Below are 21,825 nucleotides of genomic sequence, written 5' to 3'. Positions count from 1 at the left end.
CACTCTAACCCGGAGGGGTGGGTCTCAATCCTGGCAGCACATTACTATCACCAGCTTGACACAGGGCTTGATCTCAGGACCATGAGATCATGACCTGAGCTGAAATCAAGAGTCAGACACTCAAAGAACTGAGCCACCCAGGTGCCCCTAGCTGTATCCAGGGTTATCACATGTAAATTCACGTGTGTCTGTGACCACAACCAATGAGCAAAACACTTTCACTCCCACAAGGATTCCTGCGTTGCCTTTCTATAACCACACCAACTCTGCCCAGCCCTCCTCCCACTCCCCTCGCCCCTGGCAACCACTAGTCTGTTCTGCCTTTCTAAAACTTTGTCATTTCAAACTCTTCTATAAATGGAATCATACATTATGTAACCTTTTGGGATTGGCTCTTTTCCCTCAGTGTAATTCCCTGGAGAGTCACCCAAGTTGTCCCGTGTATCAACAGTATTCCATGGTACAAGAGTGCGACAGTGCACTGAACTATTTTCCCACTGAAGAATCTCTGGACTGTTTCCAGATCTTAGCTCTTAGGAATACAGCTGCTACGAGCATTCATTTTTGCGTGAACATAAGTTTTCACTTATTTGGAATAAATACACAAGAGTACAATTTATAAGAAATTGGCAAATTATTTTCCCATGTAGCTGTGCCATAGCATATTCCCACCAGCCAAGGGGCCCAAGTTTTCCAAATCCTTGTCAGAATTTGATGTTTTCACTATTCTTTTTTTTAATGTTTTTCATTTTTGAGAGAGACAGAGAGAGAGAGACAGAGAGAGAGACAGTGCCAAACGGGGAAGAGCAGAGAGAGAGAGTGAGACACAGGATCCAAAGCAGACTCCAGTCTCCGAGCTGTCAGCACAGAGCCCAACACGGGGCTCAAACTCATAGACTGCAAGATCATGACCTGAGCCGAAGTCGGACACTTAACTGACTGAGCCACCCAGGCGCCCTTCACTAATCTTTGTTTAAGCCACTCTGATAGTTGTGTAATGACATAGAACTGTAGTTTTAATTTTTATTTTTCTTATGTCTAATGACATCGGAAACCTTTTCATTTGCTACTGGTCATCTGGATGGCAGTGAAATGTCTGTCATGTCTTTCGTGAATTTTCTAACCAGACTGGTTATTGCTTTTACTGTTGAGTTTTGAGAGTTCTTTATGTATTCTAGATATTAGCCCTTTGTCAAGTTCAAGTACCTTTTAGCACGTTACTCATGAAATACAAGATGACATTTTCACTGTGGCAGTGATAGAATAGTAACAAACAGAAAAATAGGAAAGTACCCCTCTAATTCCCACTTTCTAATCCCACTCATGCTCCCCAGGGCAACCATTTTTAACAATTTTAGTTCAGATCTCTTTTTAAGCTTCACATGCACAAAATGGGCTTGATTGCTATACATTTTTCTGCAACTTGCTTTTCTGACTTCACATCTTGCCATGACAGGAAATACATAATTGTGTGACCGTTTCGCCAATCATTCAGCTTTCCCATTCTCCTGTAATCCAGAAGAAACAACAACACACCGCATCTCCAGAAATCTGGAAGTTTAGAACACTGCTTCTGTCAGTGTTTGAAATCTTAGGTTGGAACAGAAATGGGAGAACATTCGGATGAGGACTGCCATGCCAGCTGATGGGAAGAAAGTCTTACACCACCCGTGTGGAGACAAGAGACTCAATTTCCATTAATGGGCTAACTGGATTCCTTGTCTATTAGAACTACTGTTTCTTCTTCAGTAAAACCACAAAATTGGACACAAAGCTTTCTCAGTGCCTTGCCATTTAAAAACATTTTTTTTTAATGTTTATTTCTTTTTGAGAGACCTAGCAGGGGAGGAGCAGAGAGAGAGGGAGACACAGAATCTGAAGCAGGCTCCAGGCTCTGAGCTGTCGGCACAGAGCCCGACGTGGGGCTCAAACCCATGAACCGTGAGATCATGACCTGAGCCGAAGCCGGACGCTTAACGGACTCAGCCACCAGGTGCTCTGTGCCATGCCCCTTTTAACATACAGCCACTCAGTTCTCCATGGAGGGGAAGCAGGGTCTAGGGTCTAGTGCAGAATATCGATGGCTATGCTCCCTTTTTTTTCCACCCATCCACAATAGAAACCGACTCCAGGCCAAAAAATGAGCCATTCTCTCTCACTGCCTGGGAAACATGTATTTCCAAGTGGAAATTTGAGACCCATGCAGTCTGTAATATAAGTGAAACTTGAGGAGAAAGATTTTTGTTCTCTGAGCTACTCTGCTATTGTAGGAAATAGAGCAATACAGTAGTGACTGTGTTTACTAATTTGTCTTTCCAAAAAAGGTTAAAGGACTTTAAACAAAATCATTACCCTCTAGAGGTGCCTGGGTGGCTCAGTCAGTGAGGCGACCAACTGTTGATCTCGGCTCAGGTCATGATCTCACAATCTGTGGGTTCGAGCCCTGCATCAGGCTCTGTGCTGAGAGACTGGAGCTTGCTTGGGATTCTCTCTCTCCCTGTCTCTTGGCCCACCACCATTTGTGTCCTCTCTCTCTCTCTCTCTTTCAAAAGAAATACACTTTTAAGAAATTAAAAAAATAATTGTCCTTTCAGAGAAGTAGAATAAAGAACGTGTGTGGGGGGAAACTTTTACTTTGTGAAAGCTGTCATCGTCAGCAGCCTAGATTAAATACACACACACCCACCCACACCCACACACCCTGATTTGATATATTTATTTACTTAACAAATATTACTGAGTGTCTGTGAGTGCTCTACCATGCAATTAGATTTGTATCTGCTAGATTTGAGACCCATGCAGTTTGTAATATAAGTGAAACTTGAGGAGAAAGATTTTTGTTCTCTGAGCTGCTCTGCTCTATGCATGGTAACCATACATAGAGGGTTCTAAAAACTTCAGTATCAGGAAATGGTCCAAACACTGGGCATTCTTGCCCTGTGGCTTATTAATGCCTTCTGAAAACTTCCACCAAGGGAGAAAATCTGCAGGACAAGGTGGACTCCTATGAAAAGAGCCGAGTATCCACCAAAGAAGGTGCTTGCAAGCAAGCCTGATATTTCAAAGCTGTTCTCCTGGCCTTGCAGGGTGTTTAATTACAGACAAGCAGGGAGGTGAGACGGATGAGCCAGGGTTAACGGAGGCAAAAATGTCAAGCAGCCTGGGACTGAGCGCTAGACACTCTGGCAATCAACTCAGTCCTGCCCCTTTCCCTGTCGCCTGACATTTTGTCATTTGCTGAGCGGATGATCACAACCTCTGTGATGGGTTGATCTGACCTTGACTGAGAACGTTTGGTTTCCATGATGTCAGGAGGACAACTGCGAACGTCTGTCGCCCGCACAGAGCCTTTTAAAGGACAAGGTGGGGCAAGACTTGCTAACGCCCTAGGAAAACGTGAGAAGCTCTTGTGTTCCATGTTGTGTGGTTAATAAGTCCTGAAATGCTAACCGTCGTGCTCCAACAGTCCTACATAATGAACATAGGTTGTCTCGAGTTGGCTCGGTGTTTCCTCCTTCTATGTGGAACATACCACATTAAGCTCGCAGGGAAAGTTATTGGCAAACATCGCATCTATTTTTAACGAAAGGCAAGCTGCTGCAGATCAGGCCAGATGCTTGGCTAAAAACTGCCTGCCTGTGTTCCAATCGCTTAATATACTACCGCTTGCAATACCGAAGTCCTCAGTATTTGCTTGTTCTTCTGGCCTGCCCTCCGGCTATAGGCATGAATTTGCCTGTGTTGGATTTTTTTTTTTAGATAATTCCCTTTTTAGATAATTATCCCTTAGAAAATTCCCAACCCAAACACTGAAGAAGTCAAGAGTTACTCAGGAACTGGCTGCTTTTGGAAGCTGATAGACAAAAAGTGTTGCTAGGGGGTAGCAATCGGACTTTTTGAGGGGGAAGAGCCGTTAGGTCAGAACATGTATTTGTTAAAAGGGTTTGGGGACTGGGTGGGGGGACATGGTGAGTGGACACGGTAGGTCTTTAAGAAGGGTGAGACAAGAGCTTGAAAACATCTGTCCCCTAACGTTTTAATTGAGCTTCCAGCTCGTTTGGAAAATTCTGGATACAGAAAAAGTACTCCTATGAATGCCACCGCAATTTCCATCTCCAAAATGTAGAATAATTTCATGTTTAACTCGACGTCAGGAAAATGTTTGAATGTTTTTCCTTATCGTTTTCTAGTGCTAACTGATTTCAAATCATCAGTTAGTTCAGAATAAAAGAGGAAATGATCACGTCTGATTATTCTTAAGAATTAATTGCAAAAACAGACTTTTTGTTGCTATTGTTGCCTGTAAAGTAATTCAATGGCATTCATTCTTAAGAATCTGATTTGTATTTCTCACATCCTTTTCCCCATTTTCTTTTGTTAAAAACTTACCTGCGGGCACCTGGGTGGCTCAGTCGGTTGAGCATCTGACTCTTGATTTCAGCTCAGGTCATGATCTCGCAGTTTATAGGTTTGAGCCCCGCATCAGGCTCTGCCCTGACAGTGTGGAGCCTGCTTGGGATTCTCTCTCTTTTCATTTTTCTCTGCCCCTCCCACATGCTCTCTCTCCCTCTCTCTCAAAATAAATAAATAATAATTTTTAAAAACGTACCTGTTCTTCAAGGTCTTGGCTCAAATGCCACTCTCTTTCCTCATATGTTTCTCCTTTCCCGTGGCACACAGATGATTTTGTCTTAGGTAGGTAATTTTAATTTTAATCTTACCTGCTGTAAAGTAAGTTCTGTAAGACCTCATCTGTCTCATTTGCTGCTATGTCTCAGGGTCTAGAATAGGTGCCCAGAAAATAATTGTTTCCCCACTTCCTCGTCTTTGCCACTAAACTTTATTTAGAGTCACCCTACAGACTGCTGAACCATTACAGCCCTGCTCAGCCAACCCAGAAAAATCTCCAAACTGCAGCAGATATACCCCAGGTGTACTCAGGATGGTCCACTGGGGTAAGGGAACATAATGGTTAATTTCATGTGTCCAGCATGGCCAGACTCTTCTGCCCAGATGACTTGCTCAAACGTCAGTCTAGATGTTCCTATGAGGGTTTTGGGGTTTTTTTTCTAAGTAGGCTTCATACCCATTGTGGAGTCCAACATGGGGCTTGATTTCAGCACCCTGGCTCAAGACCTGAGCTGAGATCAAGAGTCTGATGCTTAACCCCTGACCTGTGCCCTGTTATGAGGCTTCCCTGTTATGAGGGTATTTTTGAGATGTGAGCAACATCTAAATCAGTAGACTGTGACTAAAGCAGATTACCCTCCATTCCATGATGAAGGTTGGCCCCATCCAATCAGCTGAAGGCCTTACAAAATAAAAAAGAATGAAGAAAGAATTCTGCATCCACAATGCCTTTCAACTCAAGATTGTAGTATCAATTCTTCCTTACTAGACTCTTGCCCTATGACATTCAGACCTGTCAGTCCCCCCAACTGTGTGGGCCAGAAACTAGGGTAGGACTTCTAAGTATTAAGTCTGGCTACATGTTGATATGTCATTAAAATGAGGATGTTTTTATTTTTTAACTAGAAATCTAACAATGTAGGATCTCCCCAGGAGTTATATGCAATGCTGTACCTCAGAAGAGGCTCCCAAAGACAATAGGAAAGTTTTTCTCTGCCATATAGTATTTATGATATTATTCACGCAGAGGTTGGGTCAAAGAGCATACTCTTTTTGAGTCTGTTCATAGTTTCTGCTGAGACTATTTAAGGAAAATATGAGCTCCATACATTAACTGTCAGTTTTGTCCCAAATATATTATACTTACATTTTAAGGAATAAGTTCTTACTCTAGAAAAATGAACACTTATTAAAATGTGGTATAGTGAAAAGAGCTTGAGCCTTGAATTCAGAGCAATCTGGATTGAAATTCCAGTTCACCATTTCCCTGCCATGTAATCTTGGGCACGATGTCTAACTTCTGTGAATCTAGGTACCCACATGATGTTAAAACTTTTGGTTTCATTTTTTTGGGGACTCAGTGAGATAATATATGTACAATTCAGCTTAGACACAAAATGGTCTCCTCACTTCAACTAAAATTTTAACCCCCAAACATGATCTAGCCTTCTACATTCTTTATGTTTTTCTTCATTGCATTTCTTATTTATCTACTTTATTATCTGTCTCTTTGACTACATTGAATGTAAAATGGTGCAGCCACTTTGGAAAGAATTTGGCACTTCCACAAATAGTTAAACATAGGATTAATTTATGACACAGAAATTCTACTCCTAGGTATATGCCCAAGAAAAATCAAAACATGTGGGGGCACCTGGGTGGCTCAGTCAGTTAAGTGTCTGACTTTGGCTTGCGTCACAATCTTACAGTTTCTGAGTTCAAGCCCCACGTCGGGCTCTGTGCTGCTTCACATTCTGTGTCTCCCTCTGTCTCTGTTCCTCCCCCACTTGCACTCTCTCTCTCAAAAATAAATAAAAGATTTTAAAAAAGAAAGAAAGAAAAACGTGTCCACAAAAAAATTTGCACGTGTTTTCTGCAGCATTTTTTAGAATAGTAAAAAAATAGTAAAAAATAGTATAATTTGGGTGCAAGCAACCCAAATGTCCATCAGTTGATGTATGACTAAACAAAATATTGCATATCCACACAATGGAATATTAACCAGCAATAAAAATGACTGAAGTAATGGACACTTGGGTGGCTCAGTCGGTTAAGCGTCCGACTTCAGCTCAGGTCATGATCTCATGGTTCATGGGTTCAAGCCCCACGTCGGGCTCTTCACTGACAGTGTGGAGTCTGCTTGGGATGCTCTGCCCTCCTTTCTCTCTGTCCCTACCCTGTGCATGCTCTCTCTCTCTCTCTCTCTCAAAAATAAACATTAAAGAAAAGAATGAAATATGATACATGCTACAATACGAATTAGTCTTGAAAACATTATGCCACACGTATTAGAAAGTCAAATGAAAACACAGATGACACCAGATGCTGGCGAGAATGTGGAGCAAGAGTGACTCTCCTTCATTTGCTGGTGGGAGTGCAAAATGGTACGGCCACTTTGGAAGACAGTCAGGTAGGTGCTTACAAAAGTAAATATACTCTTTTCATATGATCCAGTCATCATGCCCCTTGGTATTTGCCCAAAGGAGTCGAAAACATGTTCACACATGGACATGTTTTATTTATTTAAAAAAAAAATGTTTATTTATTTTTGAGAGAGAGAGACAGAGCATGAATGGGGGAGGGGCAGAGAGAGAGGGAGACACAGAATCCGAAGCAGGCTCCAGGCTCCGAGCTGTCAGCACAGAGCTCAATGTGGGGCTCGAACTCACAAACCGTGAGATCATGACCTGAGCTGAAGTCGGACGCTTCACCGACTGAGCCACCCAGGCGCCCCTATAGCAGCTTTACTAAGAACTGCTAGGACTTGTAAGCAACCAAGATGTTCTTCAGTGGTGAATGACAGATAAACTGTGTTACACCCAGACAATGGAATATTATTCAGCGTGTAAAAGAAATGAGCTCTCAAGTCATGAGAAGACATAGAAGAAACTTAAATGCATATTACTAAAAGTGAAAGAAACCAATCTGAAAAGCCTATGTGCTATAGGATTCCAGGTATCTGATATTCTTTTTATTATTGTTATTTTTTTTAGAGAGAGAGGCAGAGTGAGTGGGGAAGAGGGGCAGAGAGAGAGAATCTTAAGCAGGCTCCATGCTCAGTACAGAGCCTGACACGGAGCCCGATCCCGCCATCTTGGGATCATGACCTGAGCTGAAATCAAGAGTCAGATGATCAACCAACTGGGCCACCTTGGCGCTCTTGTATGGCATTCTTGAAAAAGCAAAACTATGAAGACAGTAAAAAGGTAAATGATTGCCAGTGGCCGGGGTGGGGAGAAGGATGAATAGGTCCAGCACAGAGGATTTTTAGGGTGCTGAATATACTATGTATGATACTATGATGGATCCGTGTCTTCATACATTTGTCTAGACCCATAGACTGTACAACATCAAGTTTACCAGTTGTAAACTATGAGCTTTGAATGAAAAATGGCATGTCAGTGTAGGTTCATCAGTGGTAACAAATGTACCATCCTGGTGGCAGATGTTGATAACAGGGAAGGCTAGGCAGGTGGGTGAAAGGGGGTTATGGGAAATCTCTGTAGCTCCCTTTCAATTTTGCCATGAACCTAAAACTGTGCTGAAACAATAAAGGTCTTCAAAAATTTATGCTACGTGAAATAAGCCAAGCACAAAAGGCCACATATTTGATAATTCCAATTATATGAAGAGTCTAGAATGGGAAAATCCATAGAGACATAAAATAGATTAGTGGTTGCTTAGGTCTTGCGGGGAATGAGGTAACTAAAGGGTTTGGGGTTTCTTTTGGGAATAATGAAAAAGTTCCAAAATGGACTGTGGTGATGGTTGCACATATCCGTGGATGAATGATAAGTTTTAAATTGGTGAACTATATGCTGTATGAATTGTGTCTAAATAAAGCTGTTAATAAAAACTATATGTCCCCTTGCTGATTTCATTGCAATAAAATGTAAAATAAGGTTACAATGTACATTCTCTTTTCTGTATGACTTAGGACTTGGTTACTCTTGAAGAAGACTAATTAAACTTTCAAAAATGTCTTGATGGTTTAATGGATCAGATAAGTTGATTCTTCCACAAAATATTTATGATCACAAAAATATAAACGTATGTGTCTGACTAAATTAAATTGTAATAAGTACTATCTTTTAAACGGATCATGTCTTGTAAACACCAGACAATACTGCAATTCATTTTGAATGATTTCATTTTCTGCAAACTTTTAAAGACCATCTGTTCAAATTTTAATATCAATAGCAATTCTATTACTCCACACTGTTTCAACTTGAGTATTCTTTCCAAGATCCTTAGGGCTTGGACGAATATTAAATTAACTTATGGATAAACTTCAGTTGTCTGAAGTCTTTGGTTATCTGGATACTTCTAAAGAGAGTAAAAGTTAGAAAGACAGAAATTACAAAAGCAGTATAAACAAGTAACAGGTATTTTGTCTTGGTAAAGGTGTGAATTATGATGACAAATGTGATATCGTACATTCACAGTCTTATATAAATCAGTGACACAGTTAACATGTCTGAATGCCAAAATTTAAGCTTTAAAATCCTCATCTCATTTATATGGATTTGTGTATGTTTAAACCCACTTGGAGAGTTATATTAGAAATGGGAAAACCGGGAATCTTGTGAATAATTAAGACGAAAATAGAATTAAGTGACGGGGAAATGGTCCTTGAATATTCAGTCTGTTCTCTAAAAAAAAAAAAAAAAAGCAAAAAAATGCTATGTCTTATTTGGTGGCTTTTATGGAGAACAGACCTTCTTATCTCATAGAGCACTTCCGGAGAGGCTCATAAATCTTCGTCGTTTCGTGCTGACTTCTTGGTTCACTTTTTGACTAAAATCTCTTATTTCTGAAAAAAAGGTTAAAATGTATCACTTGTTACTTATTGTTTGATTTACTCATTCCTTCTGATTATTTGTGTGGCTAAAATTCCAGTAATTTTTTTGTCTTAAATACCTATAATGTATATACTAATGCTATACAATGTTTCTTTTCTTTTTTTTTTTTAAGTTTATTGTGAGAGAGAGCATGTGCGTGAGAGAGGGGCAGAGAGAGAATCCGCGCTGACAGTGCAGAGCCTGATATGGGGCTCGAACTCACAAACTGTGCGATCAGTGCAGAGCCTGATATGGGGCTCGAACTCACAAACTGTGCGATCATGACCTAAGTGGAAATGAAGAGTCAGATGCTTGACCGACTGAGACATAGGCGTTCCCTAAAATGTTTCTTGATAATTATTCTGGATATTGAATTTCTCAAATCTAGGCTCCAATTATTGCATAATGAAATGTTAAGGCATTATTTTGTCTAAGGGTGTTATTTTGTCTTTCGGGGCAAAGAGAACTACACTGTGCTAACTCACAGCATTCTGAGGTCCCGTCTTCTGACTTTGGAATAGATATATGTCATTTATTTAAGGAACAAAGTGCTTTATTAAAAAAAAACAGGTCTTGGTCTGGTCCTGAATAAAGATGCTATTTTGTCTATTTTGGGGGTTTCTCAGGAGGCTTCTAGGACATGCCAAATATTTGTTCCAGGAATTTATAAAATGCATATTACTATAAATGATTAAGAATATGTGTTATATGTGAATATGTGGAGCGTGCACAGATATATTGGTAATTAGCTCTACATGACAGTGAGAGCCATCCTGTTGCCAATTTCACATTATGGGACAAAGAAATGCTCTCAAATAAAAAACACATTACCTCTATAGATTAATTATATGCAAGTAAAATATTATGGATGTAAATATATTCTTTTAAAAAAATGTTTACTGATTTATTTTGAGAGAGAGTGAGAGAGCGTGTGTGCAAGTGGGAGAGGGGCAGAGAGAGAGAATTTCAAGCAGGCTCCTTGCTGTTAGTGCAGAGCTGGATGTGGGGCTCGATCCCACCAACTGTGAGATCATGACCTGAACTGAAACCGGGAGCTGGATGCTTAACAGACTGAGCCACCCAGGGACCCTGAATGTAAATATATTTGTATTTTCAGGAGACCTGTAGTCATATATATTAAAAGACATTCCACTTTTTTCATTCTAATGACTCCGGAGAATATTAATATATTCTATAATATTAATTAATAGTTGATAATACTAGCTATTGCCCGGAGCCATTCAGTTGTGTCATCAATAAATAGTTCCTGCTTTTCCGTTCTCGTTGCCTAAAATCTCCTGCTACAAACCATGGATCAGAGATTCTAGGCAAAACTTCAAGAGATCTTCAGGAAAGAACTCTTGGCTATTTGAGTCCACAGGAAAAGAGTCATGGATCCAGACTTGCACAAAAAAGCTGGTTTCATTATTACAAAGATACACCTGTCAGACTTCACAAAGATTGACCTACAACTTCCATAACCATCAACCAGAAGCACTCAACCTCATAGAAGATTTAATCACCTAGGGCTAAAACAACCAATTTCATTATGATTGATATTTTATTTATAATAAGCACATTCAAATTTAGTTTTTTTCTTCTTAATAACACATTAATAGCCTTAGGAACCATTTCCTACAAATCCTATCACTAATGATTGGTGAGATGTTTTCCACTATCACTCTTTGAGCTAATATGAATAGGAACTCAATCAGTGAAATTTATTAAGTGCCTCTTTGCACATGATATTTTTCTTTTCCTTTCAAAAAATTTTTAATTTTATTTTTTGAGAGAAAGACACACACAGAGCACAAGCGGGGAGGTGGCAGAGAGAGAGGGATACACAGAATTTGAAGCAGGCTCCAGGCTCTGAGCTGTCAGCACAGAGTCTGATATGGGGCTTGAACCCATGAACCGTGAGATCATGACCTGAGCAGAAGTTGGACGCTTAACTGACTGAGCCACCCAGGTGCCCCTGTTCTGCTCGTTTAAACAAGGAAACTATGATTGTTAATTTTATGTGTAAAATTGGCTAAGCTATAGTACCCATTTATTCAAATAGTAATCTACGTGCTGCTGTGAAGATATTTTGAACATGTGATTACTATCTACAATCACTTGACTTTGAGTAAAGGAAATTATGCTTGATAGTATGATAGGCCTCATTTAATCAGTTGAAGACCTTAAGAGCAAAATCTGAGGTTTCCCAGGAAGAAGAAATTCTGCCTCAAGACTGCAGTATCAGCTCCTGTCTGAGTTACAAGCAGGTCTGGCTGCCCTACAAATTCTAGACTTGCCAGTCCCCCTAATCATGTGAGCCAATTTCTCAAAATGAATTTCTTTGTATCCATATCTATCTTCTTTCCATCCATCCATCCATCCATCCAATCATCCATCCAATCATCCATTCTATTGGTTTTATTTCTCTGGAAAACCCTGACTGATCCAAGAATGGATTTGTATAGAAGTTAGCTAAAATTAGAACTACTGTCCATGCCTGGAGAAAAGAGGTTTTCTCTACGGAAAGCTGACTAAAGCCATTTAAAAATCAAATCTATTAACTTGATCCCATAGGACCACCATGTTGTACAATAAGGACCCAAAGTGATAAGCCTACACCAAGGCCTTTTTCAAAAAAAAAATAAATAAATACAGCTTTTTGTTCTTTAAATAAATTATATGTATATATACATATACATATATATACCTTGGTTTCAAGGTCAGAATATGAGATCTCAAAACGCCTTGAGTTAGCACAGTGAAGCTCTCTTTGCCCCAAATGTTCAGCTTAATTGCCGACCAGACATCTTATCCAGTGAGAGATGAGGCTGTTTGATGTATCACCTGCCAAGGAGTGAACCTTATTTTCCATATCAGACCCCTCTTCCAATATTGAATGCTCCAGAGAAACAAGGATTCCAAAGTCAGCAAGACAGTATAGAAAAAATGCATTTGTTTTAAAAGCATAACCATATGGAGCGCCTGGGTGGCTCAGTTGGTTACGCAGCTGACTTCAGCTCAGGTCATGGTCTCACCGTCCGTGAGTTCGAGCTCCACATTGGGCTCTCTGCTGACAGCTCAGAGCCTGGAGCCTGCTTCGGATTCTGTGTTTCCCTCTCTCTTGGCCCCTCCCCCGTTCACACTCTGTCTCTCTCTCTCTTTCTCAAAAATTACACATTAAAAAATTTAAAATCATAACTGTACATGACCACAATACAAGTTTGTCTTCTTTAGGAGACCACATTCATTTTTGCTGCAACCACCAACCCCCGTTAAAACGCTATTTCCTCTGTTCTCAGTGGAAGAAGTTTTTTCAAATTCATATTCATGTGTATTCAAAGCCTTCATATAAAAAAATATCTAGAAACCTTTTCTCACAACAGTGCTGTGCAGTTAGTTAATTCCACGAAATACACAAAAGAAAGGGAGCAATGGGAGTTTGAATGACTTACCCAGTTTCAAAGGATTTCTACCTCTCAGAGCTCCTCTCAGTACCCAGTAGAACAAGACTTCATTTCTAGCCTGTTGCTTTCTTTCTGTTGTTATTTGCATTTAACACACTTATGTTCAATGGGGCACCTGGGTGGGCTCTGTTGGTTGAGACTCCGACTTTGGCTCAGCTCCTTTTCTCACGGTTTGTGAGTTTGAGCCCCACGTGGGGCTCTCTGCTGTCAGCGCAGAGCCGGCTTTCCAATCCTCTGTCTCCCTCTCTCTTCCCCTTGCTCCTTCTCTCTCTCAAAAATAAATAGACCTAAAAAAAATACAAATGTTCAAGCAGTGAAGAAAAGTTTAGAATACAATTAGCATGTTCATTTGCTAATGTGCTTCCCATCGAGTCATTTCCATATCTGTATAAGCATTTTTTTTAAGTTTATTTATTCGTTTTGAGAGAGATAGAAACAGCACCACGTGGGGGACAGGCAGAGAGAGGGAGAGAGAGAGAGAATCTGTTGGTGCAGAGCCCAATGTGGGTCTGGAACTCACAAATTGTGAGATCATGACCTGAGCCGAAACCAAGAGTCAGACGCTTAACCGACTGAGCCACCCAGGTGCCCCAATCTGTATGAACATTTTGAAACAAAATCAGAGAAATGGCTTCTCTGCTTTACCATTCCCTAGGTTTTGATGTCTTGAACATCAACCACAGAAGTTTCTCTATTTAGAACATACTTTATCCTTTCCAAGGTATACAAATGCTACATTAAACATTCTACATCCTATCATAAGAAAAAAAATCACTAAATCAAATACATGAATAAAAGCATGAATAAAAGCAAGTTGCCAACAATATTTATGTTAGTATATAATGGATATGTTGGTATGTGTATTTTTTTTAAGTAGGAAAAAATCTGGAAGAATACAGAAGAGTTATCAGTGGTTATCTCAAAGGAAGGTGCTAAAATTAAGGTTAAGGGTAAAAGAGAATTTCTTTTTCAATTCTACATCAAAAACAGTTGGGAGATAACTAATTAATACTCTTCAAAAGAGTCAAGGTCACATGAAGGGTAAGGAAAGACCAAACTACTGTTCCAGATTGAGGGAGAGATAGGAGCAGTGGTAACTGAAGGTAACATGGTATTCTAGATTGAATCCTGAAACAGAAAAGACTTTAGTACAGTCTGTAGTTTAATTAATAGTATTGCAGTAAGGTTTATTTCTTAGTCGTGATTGAGTGCATCATGGTTATGTAACATGTTTGAAGCCAGACGAAGGATAGAGGGGAATTCTCTGCAACTCTTATGTAAATACAAACTTACTTCAAATTAAAGACTTTTGTTCAAAAGGGTAAGGGGAGAGGGGGGCCTGGGTGGCTCTGTCAGTTAGCCTCCAGCTTTGGCTCAGGTCATGATCTCACTGTTTGTGAGTTTGATCCCAGTGTCAGGCTCTGTGCTGCCAGCCTGCTTTGGATTCTGTGTGTGTGTCTCTCTCTCTGCCCCTCCCCTGCTCACAGTCTGTCTCTCTCTCTTTCAAAAATAAATAAACACTTGGGGCGCCTGGGTGGCGCAGTCGGTTAAGCGTCCGACTTCAGCCAGGTCACGATCTCGCGGTCTGTGAGTTCGAGCCCCGCGTCAGGCTCTGGGCTGATGGCTCGGAGCCTGGAGCCTGTTTCCGATTCTGTGTCTCCCTCTCTCTCTGCCCCTCCCCCGTTCATGCTCTGTCTCTCTCTGTCCCAAAAATAAATAAAAAACGTTGAAAAAAAAATTAAAAAAAATAAATAAATAAATAAATAAACACTTAAAAAAGTGTCTTCTTTAAGGGAAAAGGGGGAGCTCGTAAAAAACCACACCTTCCGAATCCCACCTCATACTTAATGAATCAGATCAAGCATGGAAGTCTGCACATTGAATATGCTCCTGGGTAATTGTGTTGCATGCCAGAGTTTTGAGAACCCCTGTTCCGTGTATTTTGAAAATTGTTTTAAACACTGAGAACCACATTTGAAAAAAAAAACTCACAAGAACGTATTTATGCATTACTTGTACAACTAACAAGAATAGTAGAACAACATAAGTGAGTGGTTCTCAATCTTGGCTGTAAGAGTCACCTGAGGAGGGGGCGCCTGGCTGGTTCAGTTGGTCGAGCGTGTGACTGATGATCTTGGGGTCATGAGTTCAAGCCCCATATGAAGTGTGGAGCCTACTTTAAAAAAAAACAAGGCCAAGAATCACCTGAGGGGTTTAAAAACAACAACAACAACACCCCAATGAACAGGGCACACCCCAAATCAATCATGTCAGAATCTCTGGGATGGGACCCAGGCATGAGTAGTGTTAAACGTTCTCCAGGTGATTCTTTTTTATGTTTATGTATTCATTTTTGAGAGAGAAAGAGAGAGAGAGGAAGAGCGTGGAAAGGGGACGGGCAGAGAGAGAGGGACACGGAGAATCCCAAGCAGGCTTTGCTCTGTCAATCAATGCAGAGCTCGAGGTGGGGCGCAATCTGAAGACTGTGTGATCATGACCTGAGAAGCTGCAGCCAAGAGTCAGAGGCTTAATGACTAAGCCACCCAGGCGCCCCTCCCTAGGAGATTCTAATATGAAGTCAAGAGTAATAACCACGGACTTAAACATTCAAATCCAAACAAAGGACAAAAGCAAGAAGAAAATTTAGCCCACATAGTTGGCAGAACTTATCTTAAAGAAATGGGAGATACTTTTTTTTTTTTTTTTACTTCTTACTGCACTTAAAAAAAAAAAAACTTCCTCAATTCTCAGTTTCTTGTGCATTACTTTATATTCAGAAAAAGATTATTTTTTAAAAAAATGATTCCTTGTTCATAACAAAAAGAAAGTTCTCTCAGTTTCCATAAAGGCTTCCATTCTGTTGAGGCCAAGGACAAAGCACTAACGAGTCTTCTAAAGATTGGTTGGTGGAGGCATCTGCTCGGTAATTCTAGAAGGACAAAATTGCCCAACCCACCTATTTACACGACTGCAGCAGAAATACTCATGAATTAACTTAATCCAACACTACATCTGTCCCAGCCGGGTGACTGGACCAAGAGTTGGCATCTGACTCAAGGTAGCTTTAAGAAAACCTCCCTGGGATTTTTGGCATATGAGAGAAAATATAGCTAATCTCTCTTTGGGAGCCTGAACCATCAGATATTAAACCTGCTGAAATAAATTGAGTACTTTGCTTTTTGCCAGTTACTGCTAAGTACAATAATACATCCATGTTCCCTTTGGCGTATGAAGATCAGAGAATTATGAAGTATGTATCCCATAAATTCATTGTCAACAGAGATTCCCTTCTGGGCAAGAGAGTAGAAGTGGAGGCTGAGGAGAATAAATTTCTTTTTTTTTTTTTCTTATTTTGTATATGTATTTCAATGTTTTTTAGAAAATTTTCAAAGACATCGGATCAGTTTGCTGCTGAAATAATTAAAACTCCATGAGGGTCAGTGACTTTGATCATTATACTTCCTGGAATTCTATTGGAAGCTTTGAAATGTTGCCCACAAAAAGACAACGGCCTTCATTTGTTACAGAAATCCTTTTCTTGAAATCATTACAATTTAGAGTTGATGAAAAGAAGCTCAGAGGGAGAAGAGACATTAAAGTTGGGGTGTTTTACATCTGGCTGGCTCTGCTGGAAGAGCATGTGACCTTGATCTCAGGGTCGTGAGTTCGAGGTCCACACTGGGTATAGAGATTACTAAAAAAAATAAGAAAGAGAGAAAGAGAGAGAAAGAAAGAAAGAAAGAAAGAAAGAAAGAAAGAAAGAAAGAAAGGGAGAGAGAGAGAGAGAGGGTAGGGAAGGGAAGGAAGGGAAGGGAAAGGAAGGGAAGGGAAGGGAAGGGAAGGGAAGGGAAGGGAAGGGAAGGGAAGGAAGTCGGGATGCTTTAGGGAGATTTTCTCATTCTGTGATCCAATGACTCCCAAGGATATATACAGACAGAATTCACGGAGTCCATAAACCTGGATGGGAATAACTGTCCCTTTATTTTCACTAACACCTATCTGAAATTAGAATCTCCTTCAGTTAAGAGTGTAGACAGCAAACCACAGTACTAGACAAGAGAGTCTGTATCTCCAGTGGGAATCACAGATCTATTCATACCCATTACACTTGTTGCAGTATCTCAAAATACTATTACTGTCCATCGCTACTTCAAAATTAGAGTAGGTCATGGGCCTGCTAGACTGTAATTAATAAATTAATAAAGAAGCATGTATTATCATATTACAAATTTGACTTAATATTTGAGTATCTATTTATTAGTGATTGTTTTTATTTGTAGCTTTCTGGGTGGTGTTTTTAATGCATTTAAAACATTATTCTTGTTTGTTTGTTTGACTATAGCTGACACACAACGTGACATGAGTTTCAGGTGTACAACATTGCAACTGGACGTTATGCTGTGCTCACCACAAGTGTAGCCACCACCTGTCACCATTCAACGTGATTACAATACCATTGACCATATTCCCTGTGCTGCGCCTTTAATTCCCATGACTTATTCATTCCATAACTGGAAGCCTGTATCTCATCCTCCCCTTCACTTATTTTGCCCATTCCCTGACCCCCCGTCCCCCCGTCTCTCCTTCCCTCTGGAAACCATCAGTTTATTCTCTGAATGCATGGGTCTATTCCTCCTTTTCATTTGTTTGTTACAACAGTATTCTTAAAAGGGGTGTGTAGGCATCACCAGATGTCCAGAGAGGTTCATAGCACAAAATAAGCTAAGAAGCCCTGCCTTAGAGCAAAATGAAACTAAACAATAATTTAACAAATAAAAGCAATAACGGTCTTTTAGTCTCACTAAAAGAAAAGAGATGCACATCAAACAAATCTTTTTCATTTTGCAGAGACCTGGAACAAAGGAAAGAATTTTACCACAGTCGTCTGGAGATACACCATCTTCGTAAAGCTCTGGAAAGATCTCTGGTTTAGAAAGGGGACCTAAGGGAAAACCAATTTCAACAACAAGGCTGGTATTTTTCCTTTTAATCCAGCAAGCACTATTGGACAAATTTTTGATTTATGATGCTTCTGTTCTTTCAAACCATGGAGAGGATGCTTTGCAATTCCAGTTGGATTTTTCCAAACAATGGACTCAAACCCCATCTTATCTTTCTGAATCTTAAAAAGGGGAACCAGGATCCACACGGCCAAAGTGATGTGACAGGTACAAGTACTCAGTTTGGGAGTTCAAGCAAGATCATTGCCTGGAATCACCGTGTTGAGGTTTATGGCCACGTCACAGCTCGCATGAAAGATCTGTAGAGGGACAATGTTAGAGGACCCAGTAGTAAGTCATTAGCACCTGTATGTCAGTACATCTCTTTGGCTTGAAAGAGTTCATGGAAGGATGGCAGCGAGGGAAATCAAGGACAACAGAATTTGGGGAGAGGATATTGGAGGAGGCAGGTGGGGAGAAGCGGCATATCATGTGATGCCCTCAGTGTCCCCAGAGCACATTGTGCAATCGCTTTGCCTGCCCCTCGAGTAGGACACATGGTCTGTTCTTATGCTGAGTTGCACAATGAGAGATTGCAACACTTTGTTTTTACCTTCTCCAGGAGGACGCTGTGTATGATGGCAAGAGCCCCAGGCCCCACCAAAGACTCTCAGAGTGTGCCCTGTAGACAGAAAGCACCATCTGGGAAACTTAGAAATTCAGATTCTCAGACCCAAACCTAGATCTACTGAATTGGACTCTCTGGGCTGGGGGCCCAGACGTCTGTATTTTAATAAGGCTTCCAGGTGATTTTTAGACACACGAAGCTTTGGGAAGCCCTGGCCTGGGCAAGAAGATGCCGCTGCATCACCTGGAAGCAGCAGTGTGATGTGGGTGTTTATTAAGTGGCCGCAGCTCTGCAAGGCCATGTTCTCACTGGACACCAAAGCCATGTTCTCACTGGACACAGGCCAAGGGGGGAAAATCCATTCGTTTTTCTTGAGCTGGCCCATACTACATTCATGCCAATGAGTTTGCAAAACACGACACACCCCCACTGTGACTAACTGTTTTGAAACTGTGGGCAAGAGGAAAGGTTGAGCAGTTCAGAGAATTAAGGCAGAACAAGTTGTTTGCAAAGTCTGAAACCTTTTTCTGCTCATTCGACTGGCTTCCTATAATATGTTGAGAGTCGGGACTGGCTATCACTCATGCTTTTATGACCAGCAACTGGCTCAGGGCCTCGTTGGCTAAAGCTGCTCAGTGATTGCTTGAAAAATGAATAAGTGAGTGAATGAATGAATAAATGGAATTAAATGGACTTTTTGTCTTTACCTTTGTGTGTTAGTGTTATATTGCCCCCAAAACAAATTACCACTAATTTAGTGGCTCAAACAACAAAATGCATTATCTTACATTTCTCCATGTCAGAAGCCCAGCATGGGCCTCACTGGGCTGAAATCAAGGTGTCAATAGGACCACATTTCTTTCTGGAGGCTCCAGGGGACAATTCGTTCCCTGGATCCTGCGGGTTGTTGGCAGAATTCAGTTCTTTCTGGTTGTGGGACCATGCCCCCGTTTCCTGGCTGGCTGGCTGGCTGTCAGTTGAGGCCTCACTGAGGTTCTAGACGCAGCCTGGATTCCTTGGCTCATGGCTTCCTTCCTCCAGCTTCAAGCCAGCAATAGGGGGTCGAGTGCCTCTCAGGTACTGAATCTCTCCTCCTTATTCCACCACATCCTTCTGACTGACTCTTCTGCCTTCTTCTTCCGCTTTTAAGAACTTATATGGGTAGATGGGTATTACTCAGATAAACCAGGATAATTTCCCCATATCAAGGCTTATACTCTTCATCACATCTGCAAAATTCCTTCTCCCATGTCAGGTAACATACTTACGAATTCTAGAAATTAGGACATGTGCAGTTTTGGTGGACCATTATTCTGTCTACCACACTTTATTGGAAGACATATATTAAATGCATCTGGGGGTGCCTGGCTGGCCCAGTCGATAGAGCGTCCAACTCTTGATCTCAGCGTCATGAGTTCAAGCCCCATGTTGGTTGTGGAACTTACTTTAAAAAAAGGGGGGGGGGCATTTGAATCCCAGGAATTTGATGGGGAACAAGTATGATGTTCTTGCAGCATGCATTAGCACAAAGTGTAAACACCTAGAATTGGCCTTTTGTGAGATGAGGAGTTTAGAGAAATATGTAGCTCTCCATCAACACCATTTTTAACCACTCACTCCTGCACCCTCTCCCCTCCCCCTTCCATACAGTGTCAGACAGCGCCTGAGTTCTTAATCCTTCCTCCTCTCTCCTTTTCCTGAGTCCCAATCAAAACACAGCAGGAATAGTTAATGATTACTGACTGCTTTACTTTTATGCCGAGTATTTTCACAGAAACCATCTCATTGAATTATATGATCTCGATTAAGTGATTGTATTCTCATTTTACAAGAAGAGGAGGCTTAGAAAGTTTACCTTATTCAAGATAGTAGTAGAGCTTAGATTCTAGCACAAGCCCTTCTTTTTAATCGTGACAGACACTACCTCCTTGTGACATCCCATTTTCACATGTCATCCACTGCAAGAAATAAACAGCGAAGCTCATTCAAATTCAAATATTCATTTAGCAAAGCTATTTTTTCACTAGCTGATATACGAAGAAGTCTGTAAAAGTCAGGGTTCTCCAGAAAAACAGAACCTATAGGAGACAGATAGATAGAGGTAAAGAGAGAGAATTCATTATAGGAATGAGCTCGTGCAATTACGGTGTACAAGATGCACGATATGCAATCTGCAAACCGGAGAACCAGGAATACCAGTGGTGTCATTCAGTCCAAATCAAAGGCCTGAGATTCAGGGGGGCTGATGACACAAACCCCAGACAGAGTCTGAAGGCCTGCGCTCTGGAAGAACCAGGAGTGCCGATATGTGAGGGCAGCAGAAGATGAATGAATGTCCCAGCTCAAGCAAAACGAGCAAGTTTGCCCCTCGCCCACCATTTTGTTCTATCCAGTCCCTCAGTGGATTGGATGAGGCCTGCCCACACCGTTGAAGGCTCTCTTTACGCAGTCTTCCAACGCAAATGTGACTCTCTTCCCGAAACACCCTCACAGACACACCCAGATATAATGTTTCACCATCTGGGCATGCCTTAGCCCAGTCAAGTTGGGACTTTCATAACAATTTCTCAAGCTATAAAAACCCCAGTGGTAAAAATCCAGGCATCTTGTGATAGACCAGGAGAGGAAATCAAAATATCTGGTTTTACTCAGTATGCAAACATTTATAAATCCTGGCAGAGTCAGAGTTTAGGAGAAAAGGACCAGACAATTCTTCTCCATCCTTTCTATGCCAGAAAGACAAAGTGCTAGTTGTACAGAGTTGTTAGGGAAAGGTCTCAAGAAACTGATGATTGCTATAGACCCAATACTGGTACAAAGTCCCTCACTTTGAGATTGCAATTCTATCCTTACCAGAATTGTATCCAAATTGGTCAAAATGCTCCCTCAAGGTGGGAGCCCACAAATGGGAATGAGAACCTATTGGGTAATGAGTTGTTTTGCCCCTATTTTGAATATTTAACCATTCCTGTCTAGTTCCTTTTTAAAAATTTTTTTAAATGTTTTATTTATTTTTGAGAGAGAGAGAGAGAGAGAGAGAGAGAGAACAAGTGGGGGAGAGGCAGAGAGAGAGAGACAGAATCCACAAAGCAGGCTCCAGGCTCTGAGCTGTCAGCACAGAGCCCGATGTGAGGCTCGAACCTGTGAACCACAAGATCATGACTTGAGCTGAAGCTGGACGCTTAACCGACTGAGCCACCCAGGCACCCTCCTCTTTTTTTTTAAATGTTTTATTTATTTTTGAAAGAGAGCATTCGTGTCTAGTTCCATTAATTCAGTGACTCCTTATTCGTAAACATAGACTATTTTGCTGTTAGCAGACA

General features: G+C 41.0%; 1 long non-coding RNA gene across 4 annotated transcripts in view; it reads right to left on the bottom strand.

Moving 5' to 3' along the window:
- Positions 1-8,686: 8,686 nt before the first annotated feature.
- LOC132681662 (uncharacterized) overlaps positions 8,687-21,825 on the bottom strand; it is an 87,395-nt gene continuing 74,256 nt past the window's right edge. For 3 of the 4 annotated variants that reach the window (XR_009611186.3, XR_014137820.1, XR_009611183.3), the window contains one exon: positions 9,317-9,442. This is a non-coding gene — a long non-coding RNA (uncharacterized LOC132681662). Of the gene's footprint in view, positions 8,956-9,316; positions 9,443-21,825 lie in introns of those variants that run through there. The other variant, XR_009611185.3, reaches the window with a different exon arrangement.

Source organism: Panthera onca, chromosome A1 (assembly GCF_046562875.1).
Source record: "Panthera onca isolate mPanOnc1 chromosome A1, mPanOnc1 haplotype 2, whole genome shotgun sequence".
Lineage (NCBI taxonomy): Eukaryota > Metazoa > Chordata > Mammalia > Carnivora > Felidae > Panthera > Panthera onca.
Note: the sequence above shows the minus strand (reverse complement) of the source record. Positions and strands in the feature narration are given on the sequence as shown.